The following is a 25,225-nucleotide window of genomic DNA, read 5'->3' on the forward strand; positions in this document are numbered from 1 at the left end:
TCCCACCACATCCAGAGCTATTTTCACTCCACCATAGCTAAATCTGGATGGCTCCAAGTTCTGCATTGAGAACCGGCGGGCCTAAGAAGAGAAGTTCTCATGTGAGTCCCATGCTATGATCTGTCTCAACATGGTCTGAATGTGAGAATCAATTCATGTCAATGCCCATGCCTCCATCCAAATTAAATCAGAACATCTCAGGACTGGGTCTAGAAATAAGTGTTTTAAAAGTTTCCCAAGTGATTTTGATGTTCAGCAACAAACAATCAATAATCAATACCATAAAAAAAAAAGTTGAAGGGCATCTTGGTTCTTTCCACAGTTTGGTGACCGTGGCCATTGCTGCTATAAACATTGGGGTACAGATGGTCAAACTGTGGGAAGAACCAAGATGCCCTTAAATGGACGAATGGATAAGGAAGATGTGGTCCATATACACTATGGAGTATTATGCCTCCATCAGAAAGGATGAATACCTAACTTTTATAGCAACATGGACAGGACTGGAAGAGATTATGCTGAGTGAAATAAGTCAAGCAGATATGTTTCACTTATTTGTGGAGCATAACAAATAGCATGGAGGACAAGGGGAGTTAGAGAGGAGAAGGGAGTTGAGGGAAATTGGAAGGGGAGGTGAACCATGAGAGACTATGGACTCTGAAAAACAATCTGAGGGGTTTGAAGTGGCCAGGGGTGGGAGGTTGGGGGAACCAGATGGTGGGTATTGGAGAGGGAACGGATTACATGGAGCACTGGGTGTGGTGCAAAAACAATGAATACTGTTACACTGAAAATTTTTTAAAAATTAAAAAAAAAAAGTTGAAGATCATTGTCCTAGCTTGATTTTTGGATGAACAGGTCTTGGGTCTGTTTTTTCTGTTTGTTTGTTTGCTTTTAGCAATCACAGTTTAATCAAACACACCTGGTTTCAAAATTACATATTTTCCAGGCCTACCACCTTGCAACCTTGTGGGCTCAAGTAGGACTTGGAAGGACCACATGGAGCCCCAGGCCTTTCCTATGAGAGTAGATGCTAATTCAGTTCTCCCCTGATCTATCTTATAAGGGAGGGGGACTTTTGAACCTAAATTCTTTGTGGATTCTAAGAAAGGACTAACCTGAAAAACAAGACTGAGGCTTCGGCCAAAGAGTAAGGCCAAAAATGGGAAAATTAACTCAAGATTGGAATCCATAAAGATGGAAAGCAAACAGGCAAGTTGGGATCCTGAAAAATGGTGGATTTAAATAATCTGACAATTTTCAGGCTAACAACTCTGAGAAATTCTGGATAATAAAATACTGCTCACTGAATATAGTAAGTTGCATATTCTGTTTTGGTTAAACAAACAAACATACTTTCTGTATTTGTGTAGATATGTTTGTGTATGTTTTCTCACAAGGAGAACTACAAGAAGGAAGGAATATTCACCAGGCTGGCAACACTGGTTATCTTGGCAGGGAAGAGAAGCTTGGAGAATGGCAGGGATATAATTAGTTTTTCTTTTATATAGCCAACATGTGCTCTGTAATTTAAAAAAAAACATATGTGATACTGTGATTTATAATAAGAACTATGTATTGGGTCTTCATCTCCATTTCTGGCACAGAGCTCCTAAAACTCTCGGAATTTCCTAAGTGATGAGAGCTTTTGTCATGGTATCTTTTGTCATGTAAATGAGGTGGCCTGGACTATACCTAAGGATGGGGACTGCTTCCCAGGAGAACCAACCATGAGATAAAAGGATTGGAATGTTCATCCCCCCACCCCCAGACTTCTGTGGGAGAAGAGCTAGAGGTTGAATTGACGGCGAACTCATCGTGACCATGTAACCAAGCCTCCACAAAACCCCCAAAGGACAGGGTTCAGAGAACTTCCTGGTTGGTGAACACCTGGAGGTACCAAGTGGTGCTCCCAGAGGGGGCACGGAAGCTCTCTGCCCTTCCTCCATGCCCTTCCCTGTGCATCTCTTCCATCTGACTGTTACTGAGTTGTATCCTTTTAAATAAACCAGTAATTAATATGCTTCTCTGAATTCTGTGGGCCACTTTTGCAAATTAACTGAAAGAGGTAAGGTATAAGTATTTTAAATATACAGCTGAGCTTAAAGGAAAGAAAAGTGATTTTTCAGATGTCAGAACTGAAAGGGGAACTATGGACTAGGTGGTAAGCAAGACAGGTGGTACCAAGCTGCCCAGGAAGGGGCAGGGAGGGAGAGGGGCAATAGCACAGGTCCTGGATTCCAGGAACTTGGATTTGATGTTCACACATAGGATGGTCCACTGAAGGAGCTAGCCAAAAAATGCCATCAGGAAAAAAAAAATTCACAACAAAAATAAAGAAAGCAGATGCAAGAGTGAAAAAAGAAATTGTTACAAACAATCAGTAAAACGAAACACACAATGAAGGTATAAAATAATTGTAGTGACAATGATGGCGGTGATGAATTCGAAGGTACCAGAAGTGGAACAAACGTTTCAGGCAATAATTACTTACAAAATGGGAGGGATGATCAGAGTAAAGCAGAAGGTAAAACTTTGATTACCTTCAGTCTTCATGTTAGGTCAAGAATAAGTATTAAAATTTTAAGGGTAACTACTAAGAGGTAAAAAATGAAGGGGAACTACTAAGGTAGCAAACAGTAATGAAGACACCACATTCTAGGAATGAAATAAAAGCAGCGGCACAGTCAACTGTACACACAGAGAGACAGAAATAAATGCAAATGTATCAGTGAGGATAATGATGCTCATAGACAAAATCGGATGGTCCAAATTCAGAAACTCTGAGAGTGGATTTTAAAATGAACCATTATAAGATATTCATAAATGATACACTCAAAACACAACAGCCACAGGGGGGTGCCGAGGTGGCTCATTCAGATAAGTGTCCAACCCTTGATTATGACTCAGGTCATGACCTCAGGGTCTAAGATCGAGGCTAGCACATCGGGCTCTGCACTCAATGTGGAGTCAGCTTGAGAGTCCCCCTCTCCCTCTGCCCCTCCCCCCACCCATGTCTGCATCTCTCTTAAAAATAAATACATCTCCAAAACAAAACAAAACACACAATGACACAGAAAGGTTGAAAACAAAGGGATGGGAAAAGGAGCCCCTAAAAATTGCTGGTGTGGCTGTCCAAGTATCAGATCAGTTGTTTCTAAGGTAAAAAATCATGAAAAATGAAGAGTCCTTACAAAAATGGTAAAAGATTCTCCCCCAAAATATTCTAAAGTAAGATGTGTAGGAGACACCATAAAGTTGAAACCCTCGGGAAATACATTTGCAACCCATATACCTGAGAACTGGAATCCAGAATCAGTCAGAGAAAGACAAATGGTTAACGAAACTAGACAAAGAATATGAAAGATCAAGTCCCGGAAGCGGAAGTCCAAGCAGTTAATAAATATATAAAAAAAAAAAAAATCTCCCTCCAAACCATAAGTGACTCTTAATCTCACAAAACAAACTGAGGGTTGCTGGGGGGAGGGGGTTGGGGGAAGGGGGGTGGGGTTATGGACATTGGGGAGGGTATGTGCTATGGTGAGTGCTGTGAAGTGTGTAAACCTGGTGATTCACAGACCTGTACCCTGGGGGATAAAAATATAGTATATGTTTATAAAAAATAAAAAATTATTAAAAAAAAATCTCCCTGGCTGGTAAAGAAAAGAATGCAAATTTGGAAAGGAAAAGAGTCTATTTGGTATTCATTCGATTTGCAGTTTTAAAAGTTTGATAACGTCAATAACCGTTGAGCAGGGCGCAAATGTCTAGTGTTTACAGTTACTGAGGGGAGTGGAAACTGATGCCACCTCTTTGGAGAAAAGCCAGGCAACACTTTAGTACACTTGGAGACACACATTCTGCTCAACAGAGAGGTCCTCCTTGTGGGTGTCTAGCTGGGGACTAAGGAACTACCCTCGCAGATGTGCCCATAGAGACGCACTGTATCAAGTGCTGCAATTTAGGGAGCAGAGAAAAGTGGAAACAACCGGAGTATTTCTCAGTGGAGAACAGATACACTGGTTTATTCATGTAACAACACTTAAAGGAAAGGGGCTAGCTTGTAGAACTCAAAATGGATTAATCTAAAGAACACAGTGCTAGGTGCAGGGAGACGGGAAGCTGCTCGCTATCGATCTGTACAGGATACCAAATACGGAGACGGTAGAAATACAACGAAAGGCTTATATTGTTAATGAATTTATACAACTGAGCAGAAGTACGAACCCAAGGGAGGAGAGATACAGAGGAACTTCAGAGTTCTGGTGACCTCTAAGGAGGGAGGACTGGGGAAGGAACAACGAGGGCAACTATTTTGGCAACGTGCTATTTAATTTAAAAAAACTTTGAAGGGTCGCCTGGGTGGCTCAGTGGGTTGGGCCTCTGCCTTCGGCTCATGATCTCGGGGTCCTGGGATCAAGCCCCGCATTGGGCTCTCTGCTCAGCAGGGAGCCTGCTTCTCCCCACCCAGCCTGCCTCTCTGCCTACTTGTGATCTCTGTCAAATAAATAAATAAAATCTTTAAAAAAAATTTTTTGAAGCAAATTTGGCCAAATACAAGACTCTTATACCTTGTCTAACAAACAAAAACAAAACCAAAACAAACAAAAAACCAAAAAACCTCTTATACATGGATGTATATTTTAAAAATTTGTATATATATGAAATATTTCTTAAAAATTAAAAATGCACTTGAACCTCAGAGAGGCATCAAGGAAAGGAGAGGAAAGGGTAAGGATATCGGCGAGTCCTTAACGATGGCCAGTAAGGGGCTCCCTGGGAACCAGATTGTGATAAAGTCAGAAGGCAGGCAAGAAGAGAGTTATATAGATAGTGCAGCCTATGGTTTTCACTAAAGGAACACCAGAGGATGTGGAAGGATGGGAAAGTGTTGAGTGTCTTCAGAAGAAAAGCCCAGCAGTGTTCTGCCTGGGGAAACAGGGTCTGATTACCTGCATGCATCTTAGGCTGCTATGATTTTGACTGAACATGACTGTTTTTATCAAGGTCCTTATTCCGAGCAAACATGCTGGCCGGGGTCTAAAAACAGGCAAGTTCAGCACTTCGGAATCGTCAGGTTATAGAACACACCACTTCCTGGGACATTATTAGTCTATATGGTACAGTAACAATAGCAGAGGAACAGCAGGTTCAGAGAGGTTAAGTGATTTGCCTGAAGGCACACAGGAGGGACTCTCCAGCATTCCCTCTGTGATTCCAAAGGCTTCCCCTCCCCTATGCTACACATTTCCTCTCGGGATTCAAATAAGCCCTTTACAAGTTTCCTATTTCCTACAATAGATCCCAAGTGGTTTGAAAATGATTGTGGATAACTTTTCTTTTTTTAATTTTTTCCCTGTGGCCAGAATAAGACATGATTTAGAAAGTACGCATAAGACATCATTCATACCCGAGGGATTGGGTCTACAGGTCTGGCTGTGCTTAGCAGATCTAACAGGGAAGTAATGATAGAGTCTTCGTCTTTGGGGCTTGGCAGTAATTTGTTTCAGCTGACCTCAGGGAGGGACCTGCTCTGGCAGGAACAGAGATCTTCTTGGTCCCCAGGTAAGAACCACCCCCTCCTTCCTACCTGGCAAGAAATCTCAAGCACTGAACACTCTCCCTGGTAAAAGCCCTTTCTGGAGTTGATGCTGGATTTTATGGGCCTGTAGAGCAGCTCTCTGCATGCCGAGGAAGGCCACCTGGAGGCCACCTGCTCAGGACGTCACCACTGGTTGGATTCAAAGGCAGAAGTAGTTTTTTTTCTACATGTGGATGGAGTTACTGGCCAGCCAGTGTCTCCTCCACCTCTCCTAGGGTTTTGGTCTTGTCTAATATGACAGGCTTTGGTTCCAGTTCCCACTTGAGCATCAGTGATCTGACTGTACCATTAGGAAGGAAATCAGAGCTTCAGTGAGCAAGCTAGAGGTAAAAGGCAGCCAACAGCAGCAGCAACTAAATTCTTCCCCATCTTTTATCTTGTCAGCCACTCGAAAACTCAACTGAGACAGAAATCATCTGCCTCTTGGTGTTTTTCACTTTGTCTTACTATTTAGTATCTAGGCATTGCAAAGAGTCGAGAACAATGGGCTAAGTAAAGAACTTGGCATCTAGTCATGTCTCCACCTGGGCGAAGAGCGGCATGAACCAGGACCTCAGTTTCCCCATTTCACAAACTTGGTGTTTCCTTCCTTCTTTCCCCCCTTCTTCCCTTCCTCCTTCTATTCCTCTCTTCCTTCCCTCCTTCCTTTTTCTCTTTCCTTAACTTGATTTGCAAGGTCCACTTAAGTTCTGATTTTACACATAGAGCACCTACTGTGTGTTGTAGGTAATGCGGGCAAACAAAGAGGTCCTTGTGATATGGTCTAACAATCTGTGACAGATAATCAAGCAAAATGAAGCTAAATTGGTCGGTGGAAAGCATGGTAGGGAAAAGAAAGGCAGATCTCTAAGGGCTGGAGGAGGAGGATGAGCAGGGATTGGTAAATGGTGGGCATTCCAGGTAAGAGATACGAAGTTAACAATTATCTTAGCAACAGACCCTATGTTAGTGCGGATCTCTCAGTTGCAAGTCCCAAGAACCCAACTCAAACCAGTTTAAGGGGAAAATGGGTGGGAGAGCTTTGCTGAAATAGCTCCAGAGCCACAGACTTGAAGACACAAGACAGAGCCAGAAACTGGGGTCTTGGCCACCAGGACTTCTGTCTCTGACTTCTTTGTCATGCTCCATTCAGAAAGGCTTTCTCCATGTAACAGGCAAGAAGACAGCTGCTGGAATGTCCTGAATCTTAATCTTAAAACCTGTGATCCAAGGAAAAGAGAAGGAACTTGCTCTCCAACATGGAAAAGTCTGGAGAGAAATTCTGTTGGTGGGATGATGTGATCCCGAACTATTACCTCTGTGGGCACGGGAATGTGGACATTACTGTGATTCCCCCTGAGCCACAAGGGCTAAGACAGGAGCTGTTCTCCAAAGCAAGAGGAAAATGCCACATCAGGGGAGAAAAGGAAACAGATTCTGGGGAAACAACAGTATCTAATATCATGCTTCACATAAGTGAACCCCCATTGAACAGTGGATAAACCTGAGGCTCAGGCTGCGTAACCTGCCCAACGTCTCATGTTAGAAACTGGCAAAGCCAAATCCTAACCCAGATCCATTGGGTCAAATCTACATCCCAGAGCTGTTGTTCATTCTTCTGATTTAAAAAGGAAGGCACACACATTTCTAGAATGTGGACAGCATGTTAAAGAATAAGAACAATATGAAAATTACCATCACTAGGAAATAATCACCACCACAATGTTAGTGTGTTTTCCTCTAGGTCCTTTTTCTATGTATCTATTGTAGGTATTTGACCTGGGCCGTGCTATCATCTATGGTTTTGACTGATACACAACATACAGCCAGGGGCCATGACGGCAGCAAGATCTGCCCAGATCTTTGCGATGCAGACAGCCCATCCCCCAGTTGCGATGAATGTGGGCTGCTGATGGCTCACAGCTGCACCCCTACCTGAGATGCTTGGGAGGTTTTAGCCTCCTCACCCCCCACCCCCAAGAGCCCCCCCACCCAGCCGAAGACTGACTATGAACTGAGTTATAAAAGTTCAGCCTTGAAGGTGCCTTGGGGGGCTCAGTCAGTTAAGCATCTGCCTTCTGCTCAGGTCATGATCTCGGGGTCCTGGGATCGAGTCCTACATGGTTGGGGGGGTCGTCCTTGTTCAGCGGGGAGCCTGCTTCTCCTTCTCCCTCTGCCTGCTGCTCTCCCTGCTGGGCTCTCTCTTTAAAAAATAGAAATAAAAATAAAATTTAACAAACGCCAAAAAACAAAACAAAACAAAAAACCAGCTCAGCCTCCTCTCCCTCAGCAGAGAAAAGCTGGGACCCATTATGCTAGAGCTTCCTGTAGATTCAGGTAGGCTGGAGCTGAAAGGGCATCTTTGGCTCCTTCCCTCCCCTGCCTTGTTTTTATCAGCCCCCCCAGAGGTGTCCCCACGTCTTGCTCAAGCATTCTCCTCTCAGCCTCTGCTTTGTAAGGAACCTCCCTGCAGGGAGTGACTGAGAACGTTTCAACTGTGCTAAGGTCTGGGTTCTAAACACCCGCCTTTTGAAATTGCACAGGCCATTAAACAGCCCATCAAACCGGGTCGACCACCAGCATTGACCTCTCACCATGGCGTTGTGACTTCCGGTTCCTTTTTATCCCTGTAATAACTCCCACGAAGTGCTAAGAGCTGTGTTTCCTGGTTTAAAAAGCCAATTACTTTATACATTTCTATAGTCATGTATTTATAGAATCATTAAGGCTCTGAAGAAAAACATGCATTATTCAGTTAAATTTTACTGCGTTTTATGGGAGGAAAGTATATGTTGTAGTAGAAAGTCTTAATTTAAGGATTCATGAAGATTTTGAATGGATTGATTATCATAGTCCCTCTATTCTAAGATATACAATTTAATGTTTTTTGAAAGTCTTAGAATCAATGAATACATTTAGTGAATGCTTTTCTCCTCCCCATACCAATCCCTTGAAACCCTACTAATTACTTTCTTTTTATGCACCCACATGAATTCTAGAATCACCTCATCAGATTCCAAGACATTGCCCCCCGCTGTGAATAAAACTTATGATAAAACTAACTCAAACCTATAAATTAATCTGGGGGGAAAAATGATGGCTTTATAATATGGAGTGTTTGCAACGAGTCCTCTGGTATGCCTTCCCATTTGTTCAAATCTTTGTTTATTCCTCCTGATCGATCACTGTCAGTTTGTCCATGTATATCCTATACAATTTTTATTAAAAATATTATTTTGTATTTGCAATGCTAACAGAAATCTGTTTCCCCTCATATTTTCTAACTGGTAATGTTAGTATATGATAAGAGCTATTTTTAATATTTCTTAAACGTTTGACTACTTTATAGATCTATCTTATTAGTACTATTAGCATTTCAGATGATAAAATTTGGGGTAAATTGAACAGATATTGCATCACTTGCAAACAAAGATATTTCCTTTTTTCATTGTTATACATTTTATTTCTGAACCGTGTCTTATTACATCAACTAACACTTCCATAAAATTTTTAAATAGAAATAAAAAGAAATCACTGGAAATTACTCTGGTATTTCACCACTAAGCATGAAATTGAGTGTTTAATATACATATTTTTCTACATTGTATATAAAATGTGTCTCCCTAAGTGACTGAAAAATTTCCATCAATGACAGGGTTCAGTATTATCAAATACAACTTCAGGAATTTATTAAATGAGACTCGCGCTGATGTGTGAAACATAATTTACGATTTGGACTAAGTTGGATCTGGAGTTGAATGTCAGCCCTAGTGTTCACCTTGGCCTTGACCCATTTTTCTAACCTCTCCCTGCTTAGTTTATTTAACTATAAAATGATAATAATGCATAAGGTTCTGTGATCACTAATTAATCTACCTTGTATGATGTGTCTTACACACTGACGATCCCACGGTAGATATCCCATTACCCAGGGTTTCCAAAGTAAATCCTATTCGGTCATTTAATATATGAGTGGATTTAATTCTCTGGCATTTTACTTAGAATTGTTTCATCAATCTAGACCACTGTGTGATCTATGGAATAGAAATGGAAACATCTCATTTTCTGTGTATTTGTATCATAGGAAGATAACTATGCCCTAAAAGTTGGAAGGCATACACTTAAATTATTTTTTTATAAGATACATGCAGAGAATTGCATGACAGAGTGCGTTCATAAATCCCTTTGGACACAAAGTGCTTAATGACTTATTTCCAATTTCTCTTCAGTGTCAATGGCTGTCATGTAATGGACACTTATGGGCCAGGACTGTGCTAAGCATCTCATGTCAGTATCACTTTCATTTAATATCATGGACACAAAAAAACACCATTGGAGGAAAATTTCTCTCCCCATTTTATGGATAAGGAAAATGAGGCTGGAAAAGGTTAAGCAGTATGCCCAAGGTTACATAGTACATGATGCAAGATAAGCCCAAACTAAAATAAATTCTCTTATATACTAAGCAATGGTGTATTCATTGAAATGAAGAAAATCCTAACTGATCTAATTCTTTGCTCACTTTTAGAAGTAGTAATTCAGGGCGCCTGGGTGGCTCAGTGGGTTAAGCCGCTGCCTTCGGCTCAGGTCATGATCTCAGGGTCCTGGGATCGAGTCCCGCATCGGGCTCTCTGCTCAGCAGGGAGCCTGCTTCCTCCTCTCTCTCTCTCTGCCTGCCTCTCTGCCTACTTGTAATCTCTCGCTGTCAAATAAATAAATAAAATCTTTAAAAAAAAAAAAAAGAAGTAGTAATTCATATTTGCTCTCAAAAGCATGCACTTCTGACAAGATTTGAAATACATTAGAATTAAATTGTCTCTAATATTTTCTTAGAATATATAATCTGTCCACTGTCCACTTAACTCCTTTTTTAGTTCAGTCCTAATTTTATGCATTTGTGCTAGCTTTCTCTAATTTATAATTCTGTATTTGGGTTTTTTCGTTCTGCTGTCATTCTGAAAAGAGAGCTTTTTGGTTTATTTACCATTTTTCTTCTTTTTTCCTGTTTTTTTCATTCATTTCCGATTTTTTTATTATTTTCTTCACCCCGATTTAGTCGAATTAGTTTTGAATTCTCTTTTATTTAAATTAAAAATATTGAAACACAGTTTTCCTTTGAATATGCCTGGGGCCACTTTCTATAAGCTTTTAAATGTAGGGTTCTTGTTTTCCTAATGTTCAATAATGCGTAATTGCAGTTTTGATGTTTCCTTGGACCTAAAAGATGTCAAAGACATTTTTCCCCCCAAGGGCTTGAAATTTTTCATTGACATTTCATACTAAGTTTAATTTCATTTCGTTCTTATCAGAGAATTTAATCATAACCATTTGATACTCAGAGTATCCGTTTTCTTTGGAAACCAGTACAGGTTCAATTGTGGTAAATGGTCCATGAACAATGAAAAGTACCTTTTTCTGTCCATTTTCAGAACACAAAATTTAACCCAAACCCATAAAATCAAAACCAATATTATTAAACCCCCTATATTCTTTTCTCTCTCTCTTTTTTTTTTTTTTTTTTTTGCCAATTTATGTGATAGTTTTCATGTTTTGTTTGGTTGGGGTTTGGGGGTTTTGGTTTGGGGTTTTTTGGGTCTGTTTGTTTCCTGTCCCAACAGCTGACGGACACAATATGTGCCCATTGACAATGATTATGGCTCATGTAGAAACAGGATCACTCCCTGAATATCAGGGTTGTGTGCATGAGAGGTGTTTTTTTCTTTTTTAAAGATTTTATTTATTTATTTGATAAACAGAGATCACAGTAGGAAGAGAGAGAGAGAAGGAAGCAGGCTCCCCACTGAGCAGAGAGCCTGATGTGGGGCTCAATCCCAGGACACTGAAAGATCATGACCTGAGCCGAAGGCAGAGGATTTAACCCACTGAGCCACCCAGGTGCCCCGCATGAGAGTTTTAAAAAGATTGCTTAGAGAATCTGACATGATCTTTTAGACATTTTATACCATTCTTGTTGAGAATCGCTGAGATAAATGTAAATGAGTGTCATAGGATTCTAGTGAATGTTACCTTTTATCAATATAAAATGCCTCTTTGCATCTTAATAACTGCATTTGTTGGGGCCAATTCTATGTTAAAACCTGTTAAACCCCTAGGGCCTGCCTGGGCCTACTTAGCCATAGAGACTCCATGTTGCCTAGGTAGCCGTTTTGTTGTTTACTGATACCAGTTCTGGGTAATCGTTGCTAAAACACATACCTAAAACAAGGCCACTTTGTTGTTTTAATAAACACTTCAGCAGTTACTAGTATCGGTTGCGGGTAATTGTTACTAAAACACACAGGTAGGAGACATCCAATCAGCCAAAGCCACATATGTAGAGGTCTGTGGTTATGCCCTATAAAACTAACCTGTAAGACCACGTGGGGTTCGCTCTCTTCGGAGGAGGCGCTGGCCAGTCAGTCCGACGTCTAATGCTTAGCATAGAATAAGGCTTTGCATAACTTTCTCTTTGTCTCAGTCTCGTTCCTTTGATAACAGACCCAACACATTTGCCTTGCACTGTATTTTGTTCCTAGAGTTCATATTGCCACTCCTCTTCTCAGTTTTACTTTCATGGTTTTCTTTTCCCCTCCCCCTTTTAGGCGAAGCTGTGACAAATACCTATAATTGGCTTCTGGTGCATTTTGAGTCGAATCAAACAATGGTCTTTGAATAGGGAAATCTAATCTAGCTCCATTCATGACCGTTGCTGATGTGTGGCCCTCCCACATACAACTGATCCTTTAACTTACTATCGGTCAAGTCAGCTTTTCACTTAATCAGCTCTTTGTTCTAAAATGCGTCCTGTAAGCGTTATGGGCCGGTCCTGCACCTGTTTGTCCAAATGTGCACCCACTGCCCTTGCCTTGACCCTGCCCGGCTGCACGTCCCAGTCCTTCTCATCAGCTGGCTTCAGGCTGGGTTTTGCTGGTGGGAGACATTGGCAGAAGCAGCAGGAAGAACTCAGTGTATCTCTCCCTCCCCTCTCTCCATTCTGCCCTCAGGATCTCCTTCCCGTTTGTCCTCTTTCTCTGGGCTTTTCCCCTACATCCAGACAGAGCGTCCTAACTCGGCCCTCCTTAACACTAACCCCATCTTCTGCAGTGTTTCTATGTTCTATTGCTTTTAAGGCAAGTTCTACTATGCTGTTGCATTTCTATTTCTTGACCATCTCTATTTCAGATCATTTCTGCTTGCATCTAGCAACCCTTTTAATCTTACTATCTCATCTGCCATTTCTTGACTCTCAGCATTCAGATTTACTAAGAGCACAAAGAAGCTTCATCCTGGTAAACGCTCTTAGAGACTTTTTCATTTTTTTTCAAAGGTTTGCCTTTCCTTTGAATCTAATAGTCCCCATTTTATGTCCCAGAAAATCTTCAAAGATCTCTTGATTTTCTTACTGCTCCTGCTTGATCAAGGGAAGATCTGTTCAGGTGTGTGCCCAAAGAGTCTGGAAGGATCTTCTTTGTTCTTATCATTAACCACACGATGACGATCAGAATCCACATCCAGACCTGAAGATGAGGGCTGATTAATATGGACAAACTCTGAAATTCCCAGTGGTCTCATGTGCATCTTGGACCAGAATGGGTGTTCTCTGACTTCCCTGCCTGGCCTCCAGAACATGTGGAAGGGAATTAATTTCTGGATAACTATGGGCAACCCTCTCCTTCTTGGGAAAAGCCATGCACATACCTCTCCACTAACCAGTGACCCATCTCTATCCCTTCACCCTCTTAACTTCATAGTCTGGGACAAAGACCCATACCTGTTCTCTTCTGCCATGACCCCTTCCTTCTCTTTAATTTCTCAGAAACTGTAGTCCCATGAGGGTAAGTACACAGGGGTGATAAGGTGTAGTGGAGGTTCAATGGCCTCAGAATCAACCTCTGGGAGGTAAGTGGGGGCTTCCTTTCCTTTTGTTCAGAGAAGACCCCATGTCTTCAATGTGGGACGTAGACAGAAGTCATCATTGAAAATCTCCTGTGTGTCTCCTGCTCTTTGACCCAAGAGTATCACTCATCCTTGCTTTACTAAGCCAAAATTCCACCCGAAGTCTAGAATCTACATTATCGAAAAGTAGTGGTGTTTTCATGACTATTTTCATAGGAAGGTGATGGAGGGAAAAGACAAACCAAGTGCCACAATGAGGTGCCATCTTAATTTGGAAATCCCATTCATGATCTTTGGGGGAAAAAAAAATAAAGTGTTCCCTTCCCCCTTTCCAGGTTTCCCTGCTTGATCTCTGGTGCCCCTGTCTGAAGGGGATGTCAAGATGTTATCCTATCTGTACTCTTGCTGCCTAAGAGAACAGTATGGAACTGCCCCAAGAGTGGAGGTCTCATGCCTCCTTTCCCCACTCCCTTCAGAGTTTGGGGGATTGCCCAAGCCCACTCCCCATTTCTCTATGTTTCAGTTCCCACAATGGATCATTAGTACTCAGGGGGACTGTTGTAGAGTTCCTGCTAATTCAGCATCTTATGATGTTGACCCAGATTTGGATAAACAAAAAACAAATATTAAAATAATGTTCCTGTTTCAACTAATTAATGTTTCAAGAACCAAGAGTTCATACACTAATAGAAACAAAGAACTGGATGCAAACAGAAATTTTGCAATTTATTATGACCTAGAGAACAGCACATTATCATACACCCTTATCATGCAGCCTCCTAAAACAGGCATTGTGTACTTCAGCACACACTTATTTTTTTAGATACTTGGGTGTATATCCATCTCCCACTGGGGCTCCATGATGATGTTGATAAGAATACTGTCTTCCTCGTCACTACATCCATGGTATTATTATTTTTTTTTAAAGATTTTATTTATTTTTTGACAGAGATCACAAGTAGATGGAGAGGCAGGCAGAGAGAGAGAGAGAGAGAGAGAGAAAGGCTCCCCGCTGAGCAGAGAGCCCCATGCGGGACTCGATCCCAGGACCCTGAGATCATGACCTGAGCCGAAGGCAGCGGCTTAACCCACTGAGCCACCCAGGCACCCCATCCATGGTATTATTACATGTTCAATTCTCCCCCACAAAACAAAAAGCTAGGAGCTAAACTGAGTCAAGACTAGCATGTAGGTCTCTAACCTGGAGACACAGGTATCCCTAAATAGAATGGAAGCAACATAAAAAATCGTGTAAGTCAGGACAATGAGTTATGTGGGAAGAGGAGTTAAGTGTAGTTCTGAAAGATGAACGAAGATTTTAGAGCAGATATTATGGATTAAAATACAAGCCAGGATATCTAAAAAGAAGAAAAAGGAGAAGAAACTGGAGTACAGAGCTATTGTACCTATTTAGCATGAAATATGGGGGCGCCTGGGGTGCTCAGTCATTAAGCATCTGCCTTCAGCCCAGGTCATGATCCCAGGGTCCTGGGATCGAGCCCCCCATGGGGCTCCCCATTCCTCCCACTCCCCTTGCTCATGTTCCCTCTCTCGCTCTCTCCACCAAATAAATAAATAAAATCTTTCTTTAAAAATGTGAAACATGAACAGACAAGCTATATTTAAGAAACATCCGGTGGATGTGAACTAGACAAGTGGTGAATGTTTATTAAATTTGCACAACCAAAATAAATTATGGAAAGGAATATAACCTTCCATTCTCTCATCCCTCCCCCAGAAATCCCCTTTCCCCCCACAAACTACATGCCTAGTAACTGCAAGCAAAACAAAACAAAGCTCTGTGTGCATAGTGAGAATCAGGGAAATACAAATTAAAACCACAATGAGATATCACCTCACACCAGTCAGAATGGCTAAAATTAACAAGTCAGGAAATGACAGATGCTGGCAAGGATGTGGAGAAAGGGGGAACCCTCCTACACTCTTGGTGGGAATGCAAGCTGGTCCAACCACTCTGGAAAATAGCATGGAGTTCCTCAAAATGTTGAAAATAGAACTACCCTATGACCCAGCAATTGCACTACTGGGTATTTACCCTAAAGATACAAACGTAGTGATCCGAAGGGGCACGTGCACCTGAATGTTTATAGCAGCAATGTCCATAATAGCCCAACTATGGAAAGAACCTAGATGTCCATCAACAGATGAATGGATCAAGAAGATGTGGTGTAGGGGGGGACAAGATGGCGGGGTACTAGGAAGAGGCGTCTTTTCAGCTGGTACCCCAAAGTGAGCTGATTACCTACCAAAGAACTCCGATCACCCATGAAATCAGCCTGAGATCAGAATTATACACGTCTGGATCTCTACAGGGGCAGAAGACGCCAGTGAGCAGGTAAAGCGGAATGGGAACGGCGGACTGATATCGGAAGATAAACAAAAGGGGGAGGGAGCCACCAGAGGTGACCGGTTGGAAAGTAATACCCCGATACGAGCGAGAGTGCCCTGCGTCTGGGGACCAGCATTAACTTGGAGACTGGTTGAAAGCACTCCAAAAGAGCAAAGGATCGTGGGGGCAAATTGTGGGAATCGGGGCGGCTAGGGACAGGGGCTTAAGTCCCCGGTCCCAGACGGCCTCCCCGGCGCGGAGGCAGAGAGAGTGCGGCGGAGAAACCGGCTCCTGGTCCCTAAGCCACCAGCGCGCCCCAGAGCGCGGGGGTTCCGGCTCCGGTGAGGGGATGGGAGCCGCGCCGGTCTGCAGAACGCGCGCTAGCCCTACCACAAAGCTTGAGATGCGCGCGCTCGTCCCTCCAGCTCTCCTGGGTTTCTAAGGCCCGGGGGCGCTTCTTGACCCGCGCCATTGTTTCAAAGTCTAAGCCGCGCGCCCGCGAAACTCTTCCCCGGACAGAGGCGCGCAAAAGCCCAGCCTGCGGCTTACGGACCAGCGCCCCGTTCTCAGTGCCCCAGATGCGCGCCCGACCCACAGCCGCCTCTGAAAAGAGGTGCGCGCAAGCCGGGCACTCCCAGCCCGGGCCGGCGGCAAAATCTCAGTGTGCCATCGCTGCTTGGAATCTCTCTGGCAGTCAGGAGCTCCCAGACAGCCGCCACTGCCTTGGCTTTGGGGACGAGCAAAAGATCCTGCGCCCCCAGGGTCTTTAACTTGGAACCTGCACTGCCAGCGTCCAAGGGGGAATTTATTCAGCTTCTGCACCCAGACTGAGGCTTCTCTCTGAGACGGAGATCAGGAAGTGTTCCAGGGTGCACCTTGACTGCACCAGAGTTGATACATCCAGCTACATCTGTTCAGTCTTCTCCCACCAAAATGACTAGGAGGAGGAATGCCCAACAGAAGAAAAATACAGAGGATGGACCTTCTGCAATAGAGCTAACGGCTATCAACATAGACAATATGTCGGAAAGAGAATTCAGGCTAACAATTATCCAGGCAATAGCTAGGTTGGAGAAAGCCATGGATGTCCAAACAGAATTGATTAGGGCCGAACTGAAAGCGACCAGACAGGATGTTCACAATGTTAGGGCGGAGCTCAAAGCTACCAGGGAGGAGGTCCACAATGCTCTCAATGAGTTCCAATCCAATCTAAACTCTCTCAAAGCTAGGGTAACTGAGACAGAAGATAGAATTAGTGATCTGGAAGACAAACAGATGGAGAGAAAGGATCAGGAGGAAGCCTGGAACAAACAGCTTAGATCCCACGAAAGCAGAATTAGGGAAATAAATGATGCCATGAAGCGTTCCAACGTCAGAATTATTGGAACTCCTGAAGGGGAGGAGAAAGAAAGAAGTCTAGAAGATATCGTGGAACAAGTCCTTCATGAAAATTTTCCGAATCTCGCGAATGAAACCAGCGTTCATGTACTAGAGGCTGAACGGTCTCCACCCAAGATTATACACTCCAAAAAAACATCACGACACCTGATAGTCAAATTGAGAAATTATAATTGTAGGTATAATCTCTTGAAAGCTGCCAGGGCAAAGAGGCTCCTTACTTACAGAGGGAAGCCCATCAGAATAACGTCAGACCTGTCCACAGAGACCTGGCAAGCCAGAAGAGGCTGGCAAGATATATTCAGGGCACTAAATGAGAAGAACATGCAGCCAAGAATACTTTATCCAGCAAGACTGACATTCAAAATGGATGGAGAGACAAAGAGTTTCCAAGACCGGCAAGGCTTAAAAGACTATGCAACCACCAAGCCGACACTGCAGGAAATATTAAGGGGGGTTCTATAAAAGAGGAAAAATCCCAAGAATAGCATTGAACAGAAATATAGAGACATTCTACAGAAAGAAAGACTTCAAAGGTAACTCGATGTCAATAAAAACGTATCTATCAATAATCACTCTCAACGTGAATGGCCTAAATGCACCCATAAAATGGCACAGGGTTGCAGATTGGATAAAACGACAGGACCCATCCATATGCTGTCTACAAGAGACCCATTTTGAACCTAAAGATACACGCAGACTGAAAGTGAAGGGGTGGAGAAGCATCTTTCATGCCAATGGGACTCAAAAGAAGGCTGGGGTAGCGATTCTCAAATCAGATAAATTAGACTTCAAACTAAAGACTGTAGTCAGAGATACAGAAGGACACTACATAATCCTTAAAGGGACTATCCACCAAGATGATCTAACAATTGTAAATATCTATGCTCCCAATATGGGAGCAGCCAATTACTTAAGAAAACTGTTAATCAAGATAAAGAGTCATATTGATATGAATACACTAATCGTAGGAGATCTTAACACGCCTCTTTCAGAACTAGACAGACCATCGAAGCAGAAAATCAATAAAGAAACAAGAGCATTGATTGACACATTGGACCAGATGGACCTCATAGATATATACAGAACATTCCACCCTAAAACAGCAGAATACTCATTCTTCTCAAGTGCACATGGAACCTTCTCCAGAATAGACCACATACTGGGTCACAAATCAGGACTCAGCTGATACCAAAAGACTGAGATTATTCCCTGAATATTCTCAGATCACAATGCTTTGAAACTGGAGCTCAATCACAAGGAAAAGTTCCGAAGGAACTCAAACACCTGGAAGCTAAAGACCACCTTGCTTAAGAATGCTTGGATAAACCAGGAGATCAAAGAAGAACTGAAACAATTCATGGAAACCAATGAGAATGAAGACACTTCGGTCCAAAACCTATGGAATACAGCAAAGGCGGTCCTAAGGGGAAAATATATAGCCATCCAAGCCTTGCTCAAAAAAATTGAAAAATCCAGAACACACCAGCTGTCTCTACACCTTAAAGAACTGGAGGATCAACAACAAATCAAACCAACTCCACACATAAGAAGGGAAATCATCAAGATTAGAGCTGAGATCAATGAGGGAGAAACCAGAGATACAGTAGAACGTATCAATGAAACTAGAAGCTGGTTTTTTGAAAGAATCAATAAGATCAATAAGCCACTGGCTACACTAATCCGAAAGAAAAGAGAGAAATCCCAAATTCATAAAATTATGAATGAAAAGGGAGAGATCACAACTAACGCCAAGGAAGTAGAAACAATCATCAGAAGTTATTACGAACAGTTATATGCCAATAAGCTTAGCAACCTAGATGAAATGGATGCATTCCTGGAAAAATATAAACTACCAAAATTGAACCAGGAAGAAATCGACAACCTGAATAGACCGATATCTAATAACGAGATTGAAGCAGTGATCAAAAATCTCCCAAAAAACAAGAGCCCAGGACCTGACGGATTCCCTGGGGAATTCTACCAAACCTTCCAAGAAGAAATAACACCTATTCTCCTGAAGCTGTTTCAAAAAATTGAAGCAGAAGGAAAACTTCCAGACTCTTTCTATGAAGCCAGCATTACCCTGATCCCCAAACCAGGCAAGGACCATACCAAAAAGGAGAATTTCAGACCAATATCACTGATGAATATGGATGCTAAGATTCTCAACAAGATCCTAGCCAACAGGATCCAACAACACATTAAAAAGATTATCCACCATGATCAGGTGGGATTCATCCCTGGGCTACAAAGATGGTTCAACATTCGTAAATCAATCAATGTGATACAACAAATTAATATGAGAAGAGAGAAGAACCACATGGTCCTCTCAATTGATGCAGAAAAAGCATTTGACAAAATCCAACATCCGTTCCTGATTAAAACGCTTCAAAGTATAGGGATAGAGGGAACATTCCTGAACCTCATCAAATCTATCTATGAAAGACCCACAGCAAATATCATCCTCAATGGGAAAAAGCTTGCAGCCTTCCCATTGAGATCAGGAACAAGACAAGGATGCTCACTTTCACCACTCTTGTTCAACATAGTATTAGAAGTCCTAGCAACAGCAATCAGACAACAGAGAGAAATAAAAGGTATCCAAATTGGTAATGAAGAAGTCAAACTCTCTCTCTTCGCAGATGACATGATTCTTTATATGGAAAACCCAAAAGACTCCACCCCCAAACTACTAGAACTCATACAGCAATTCAGCAGCGTGGCAGGATACAAAGTCAATGTGCAGAAATCAGTGGCTTTCTTATACACTAACAATGAAAATACAGAAAGGGAAATTAGAGAATTGATTCCATTTACTATAGCACCAAGAACCATAAGATACCTGGGAATAAACCTAACTAAAGAGGTAAAGGATCTATACTTGAGGAACTATAGAACACTCATGAAAGAAATTGAAGAAGACACAAAAAGATGGAAGACCATTCCATGCTCTTGGATCGGAAGAATAAACATTGTTAAAATGTCTATACTGACTAGAGCAATCTATACTTTTAATGCCATTCCGATCAAAATTCTATCGGCATTCTTCAAAGAGCTGGAGCAAATAATCCTAAAATTTGTATGGAATCAGAAGAGACCCCGAATCGCTAAGGAAATGTTGAAAAACAAAAATAAAGCTGGCGGCATCACCTTACCTGATTTCAAGCTTTATTACAAAGCTGTGATCACCAAGACAGCATGGTACTGGCATAAAAACAGACACATAGACCAGTGGAACAGAGTAGAGAGCCCTGATATGGACCCTCAAATCTATGGTCAATTAATCTTCGACAAAACAGGAAAAAATATACAGTGGAAAAAAGACAGTCTCTTCAATAAATGGTGCTGGGAAAACTGGACAGCTATATGTAGAAGAATGAAACTCGACCATTCTCTTACACCGTACACAAAGATCAACTCAAAATGGATAAAAGACCTCAACGTGAGACAGGAATCTATCAGAATCTTAGAGGAGAACATAGGCAGTAATCTCTTTGATATCAGCCACAGCAACTTCTTTCAAGGTACGTCTCCAAAGGCAAAGGAAACAAAAGCGAAAATAAACTTCTGGGACTTCATCAAAATCAAAAGCTTCTGCACAGCAAAGGAAACAGTCAAAAAAACAAAGAGGCAACCCACGGAATGGGAGAAGATATTTGCAAATGACAGTACAGACAAAAGGTTGATATCCAGGATCTATAATGAACTCCTCAAACTCAACCCACACGAAACAGACAAACACATCAAAAAATGGGCAGAAGATATGAACAGACACTTCTCCAATCAAGAAATACAAATGGCTATCAGACACATGAAAAAATGCTCATCATCATTAGCCCTCAGGGAGATTCAAATTAAAACCACATTGAAAAACAGTCTGAGGGGTTTGAAGTGGCAGGGGGGTGGGAGGTTGGGGTACCAGGTGGTGGGTATTATAGAGGGCACAGCTTGCATGGAGCACTGGGTGTGGTGAAAAAATAATGAATACTGTTTTTCTGAAAATAAATAAATTGGGGGGGGAAAAAAACCACATTGAGATATCACCTTACACCAGTTAGAATGGCCAAAATTAACAAAACAGGAAACAACATGTGTTGGAGAGGATGTGGAGAAAGGGGAACCCTCTTACACTGTTGGTGGGAATGCAAGTTGGTGCAGCCTCTTTGGAGAACAGTGTGGAGATTCCTCAAGAAATTAAAAATAGAGCTTCCCACGACCCTGCAATTGCACTCCTGGGTATTTACCCCAAAGATACAGATGTCGTGAAAAGAAGGGCCATCTGTACCCCAATGTTTATAGCAGCAATGGCCACAGTCGCCAAACTATGGAAAGAACCAAGATGCCCTTCAATGGATGAATGGATAAGGAAGATGTGGTCCATATACACTATGGAGTATTATGCCTCCATCAGAAAGGACGAATATCCAACTTTTGTAGCAACATGGACGGGACTGGAAGAGATTATGCTGAGTGAAATCAGTCAAGCAGAGAGAGTCATTTATCATAAGGTTTCACTCATTTGTGGAGCATAACCAATAGCATGGAGGACAAGGGGCGTTAGAGAGTAGTAGGGAATTTGGGTAAATTGGAAGGGGAGGTGAACCATGAGAGACTATGGACTCTGAAAAACAGTCTGAGGGGTTTGAAGTGGCGGGGGGGTGGGAGGTTGGGGTACCAGGTGGTGGGTATTATAGAGGGCACGGCTTGCATGGAGCACTGGGTGGGGTGAAAAAATAGTGAATACTGTTTTTCTGAAAATAAATAAATTGGGGGAAAAAAAAAAAAGGGAGAACAAAGATGGAGGATTCATACCTGAGCTGACTTCAAAACAGTACACTAATGGAAACAATGTGGGACTGGCATTAAGACAGACATACAACAGGGGGCGCCTGGGTGGCTCAGTGGGTTAAAGCCTCTGCCTTCTGCTCAGGTCCTGATCTCAGGGTCCTGGGATCAAGCCCCACATCAGGCTCTCTGCTCATCAGGGAGCCAGCTTCCCCCCTACCCCTGCCCCCATCTCTGCCTGCCTCTCTGCCTACTTGTGATCTCTCTGTCAAATAAATAAATAAAATCTTTAAAAAAAAAAAAAAGACAGACATACAACAGAATGGAGAACTCAGAAAGAAACCTTTGCATATGTTGTCAAATGATTTTTTACAATGCTGCCAAGACCATTTGATAGGGAAAGAATAATCTTTTCAACAAATGGTGCTGGGAAAATCCACATGCAAAAGAATGAAGTTGGACCCTTCCTTACCTGACACCATATATAAAAATTAACTCAAAATGGATCAAAGACCTAAAACTATTAGAAAACACAGAACAAAATCTTCGTGACACTGAATTTGGCAATGATTTCTTGGATATGACACCAAAGGCACAGGCAACAAAAAATATGTAGACTAATTAGGTATCATGAAAAATTTTCAGGGTACCTGGGTGGCTCAGTTGTTGACCATCTGCCTTCCGCTCAGGTTCTGATCCTACCATCCTGGTCCTAAGATCGAGCACTGCATTGTTGGGGGAACCTGCTTCCCCCTCCCCAGCTCTCCCTGTTTGTTTTCCTTCTCTTGCTTTCTCTGTCAAACAAATAAATATAATCTCAAAAAAAAAAAGAAAAAGAAAAAGAAGATGTGGTGTATATACACAATGGAATACTATGCAGCCATCAAAAGAAATGAAATCTTGGGGCGCCTGGGTGGCTCAGTGGGTTAAGCCGCTGCCTTCGGCTCAGGTCATGATCTCAGGGTCTTGGGATCGAGTCCCGCATCGGGCTCTCTGCTCAGCAGGGAGCCTGCTTCCTCCTCTCTCTCTCTCTGCCTGCCTCTCTGCCTACTTGTAATCTCTCTCTGTCAAATAAATGAATAAAATCTTTAAAAAAAAAAAAAAGAAGAAATGAAATCTTGCTATTCGCAACAACGTGGATGGAACTAGAGGGTATCATGCTTAGCGAAATAAGTCAAGCGGAGAAAGACAACTATCATATGATCTCCCTGATATGAGGAAGTGGAGAGGCAACTTGGGGGGTTAAGGGGGTAGGAGAAGAATAAATGAAACAAGATGGGATTGGGAGGGAGACAAAACATAAGTGACTCTTAATCTCACAAAACAAACTGAGGGTTGCTGGGGGGAGGGGGGGTTGAGGGAAGGGGGTGGGGTTATGGACATCGGGGAGGGTATGTGCTATGGTGAGTGCTGTGAAGTGTGTAAACCTGGTAATTCACATATCTGTACTGGGGGATAAAAATATATGTTTATAAAAAATAAAAAATTATTAAAAAAAAACCCACATATGTCACTTCAAGACCCTCCCCTCACTTCTATCGTCTTGGGCCACTCCCCCTTCTGAGCTTGGCTCCCTCAGCCATAAAATGAGAGTTATAATACCTGTGTCACAGGGCTTTTTAGATTGAATCACATATAAAGCCTTCGGCACATAGGTACATCATTCAGTAAGTGTTCGTTTGCTTCATCAGAAGCCCCTGTAAGCCTAATGAGGGTAAAGGAGGGATGCTTACTTAACAATGTGGCCACAGTGGCTCTGGTGAGCTGAAGCGCATTCTTGATTTCATTACGTACCAGAAGATAAAAACGAATGGTCCTCTGATGCACCCCCCCCCCCAGCCCTCGCAGCTGCCTCTCTGCTGAGGGATTTACGTTCTGCATGATTAAGCCTGAAATGGACAGGAAGCTTTATTGTGCTAGGCTGGCAGGGCGTGGAGGAGCAAATCGACAAAGACGCCTGGGTCAGTGGCAAGCTGGGTGGTTCCTAATTTATAGAAACACATCAAGAACCATTACTCAGCCCCTTCCTTCCTGCTTCCATCTCCCCACCCCTCCTACTAGACCCTTCTCTGCCCCTCTTGGCCAGATGATGACTTATTTATGGGGAAGAGAATTTACTGATAAGGATGGGGCATCAGCCAACCCACAGCCAGTAAATTCCCAGAGAAACAACATCGGTAATTTGACTTAAGACAACAAACATTTGCCAAACTCTCTCTGCCAGGTACAAGATAGCAGTGACATGGGGGACACACAGGTTATAGCCAGTCTCAGCAACTGTATAACTTCTCTGAGCAAGTATATAACCTCTCTGAGCCTAAGTTACCTTCTTGGGAAAAAATGGGGATAATGCGAGCTCTTATCTCACAGATAGTAAATGCCCAATGGAAAGCAGCATTTATCAATTCTATCCACCTGGGTTTCCAGACTCTAAGCCTTGACATCTTTCTTTAAAACCCTTCCCATTGACCGGCCAAGGCTCCAGTTGCCGGGTTTAGAGAAAATATCCCACCCTTCTCAGGACAACTGTGCTAGTTCATATCTTCTCTGGACTTTTGCGTCAGGAAAGGAAGAGGATATGGGATGGACAGGAAGGGCTCTAACATTCAGTGAGAAATTCTTTGGGCCAAGATGGCTGTCATTTTAGACCATTCCTTTCAGTAGACTCCTAGCAGGTCCCTTGCCTTCGATCCCATCCTTTCCTTCAATCCTCCATATCGGTCAAGATGTATTTGTCAAACATAATTCTGATCTTACTGGGGTCTCATTAAAATCATCAAGAGCTTCATACTGGCTGTCATATGAGGGTCCTAGTCTTTGATCTGGCAGCCAAGAGTCTTCGTGATCTGGTCTCAAGTGAACCCAAGTCACAAGTAAATATCTAGCTACTCTTCACCACCAATTCCACAGTCCACCTACATGGCTTGCATCCCAAGCAATCCACTCTCATATCTTCCCTGCTTTTATTCATGCACATTTTATTGATATTACATTGGCTGTACATATTAATCTGGGAAGCACCGACTTCTTTAAGCTGTTGATGGACTCTCCTCATTCAGGACCACAATATTTCTCTTCACGGATTCCGGCCATTCTTCATGGCCTTTAGGAAAGTGTTATAATTGCCTTCATATAAATCTGGCATATTTCTAGTTAATCCCAAAGAGTTTTATCTTTTTTGTCATTGTTGCTATTATGAATGAGGTCCATTT

Source organism: Neovison vison, chromosome 8 (genome assembly GCF_020171115.1).
Source record: "Neovison vison isolate M4711 chromosome 8, ASM_NN_V1, whole genome shotgun sequence".
NCBI lineage: Eukaryota > Metazoa > Chordata > Mammalia > Carnivora > Mustelidae > Neogale > Neogale vison.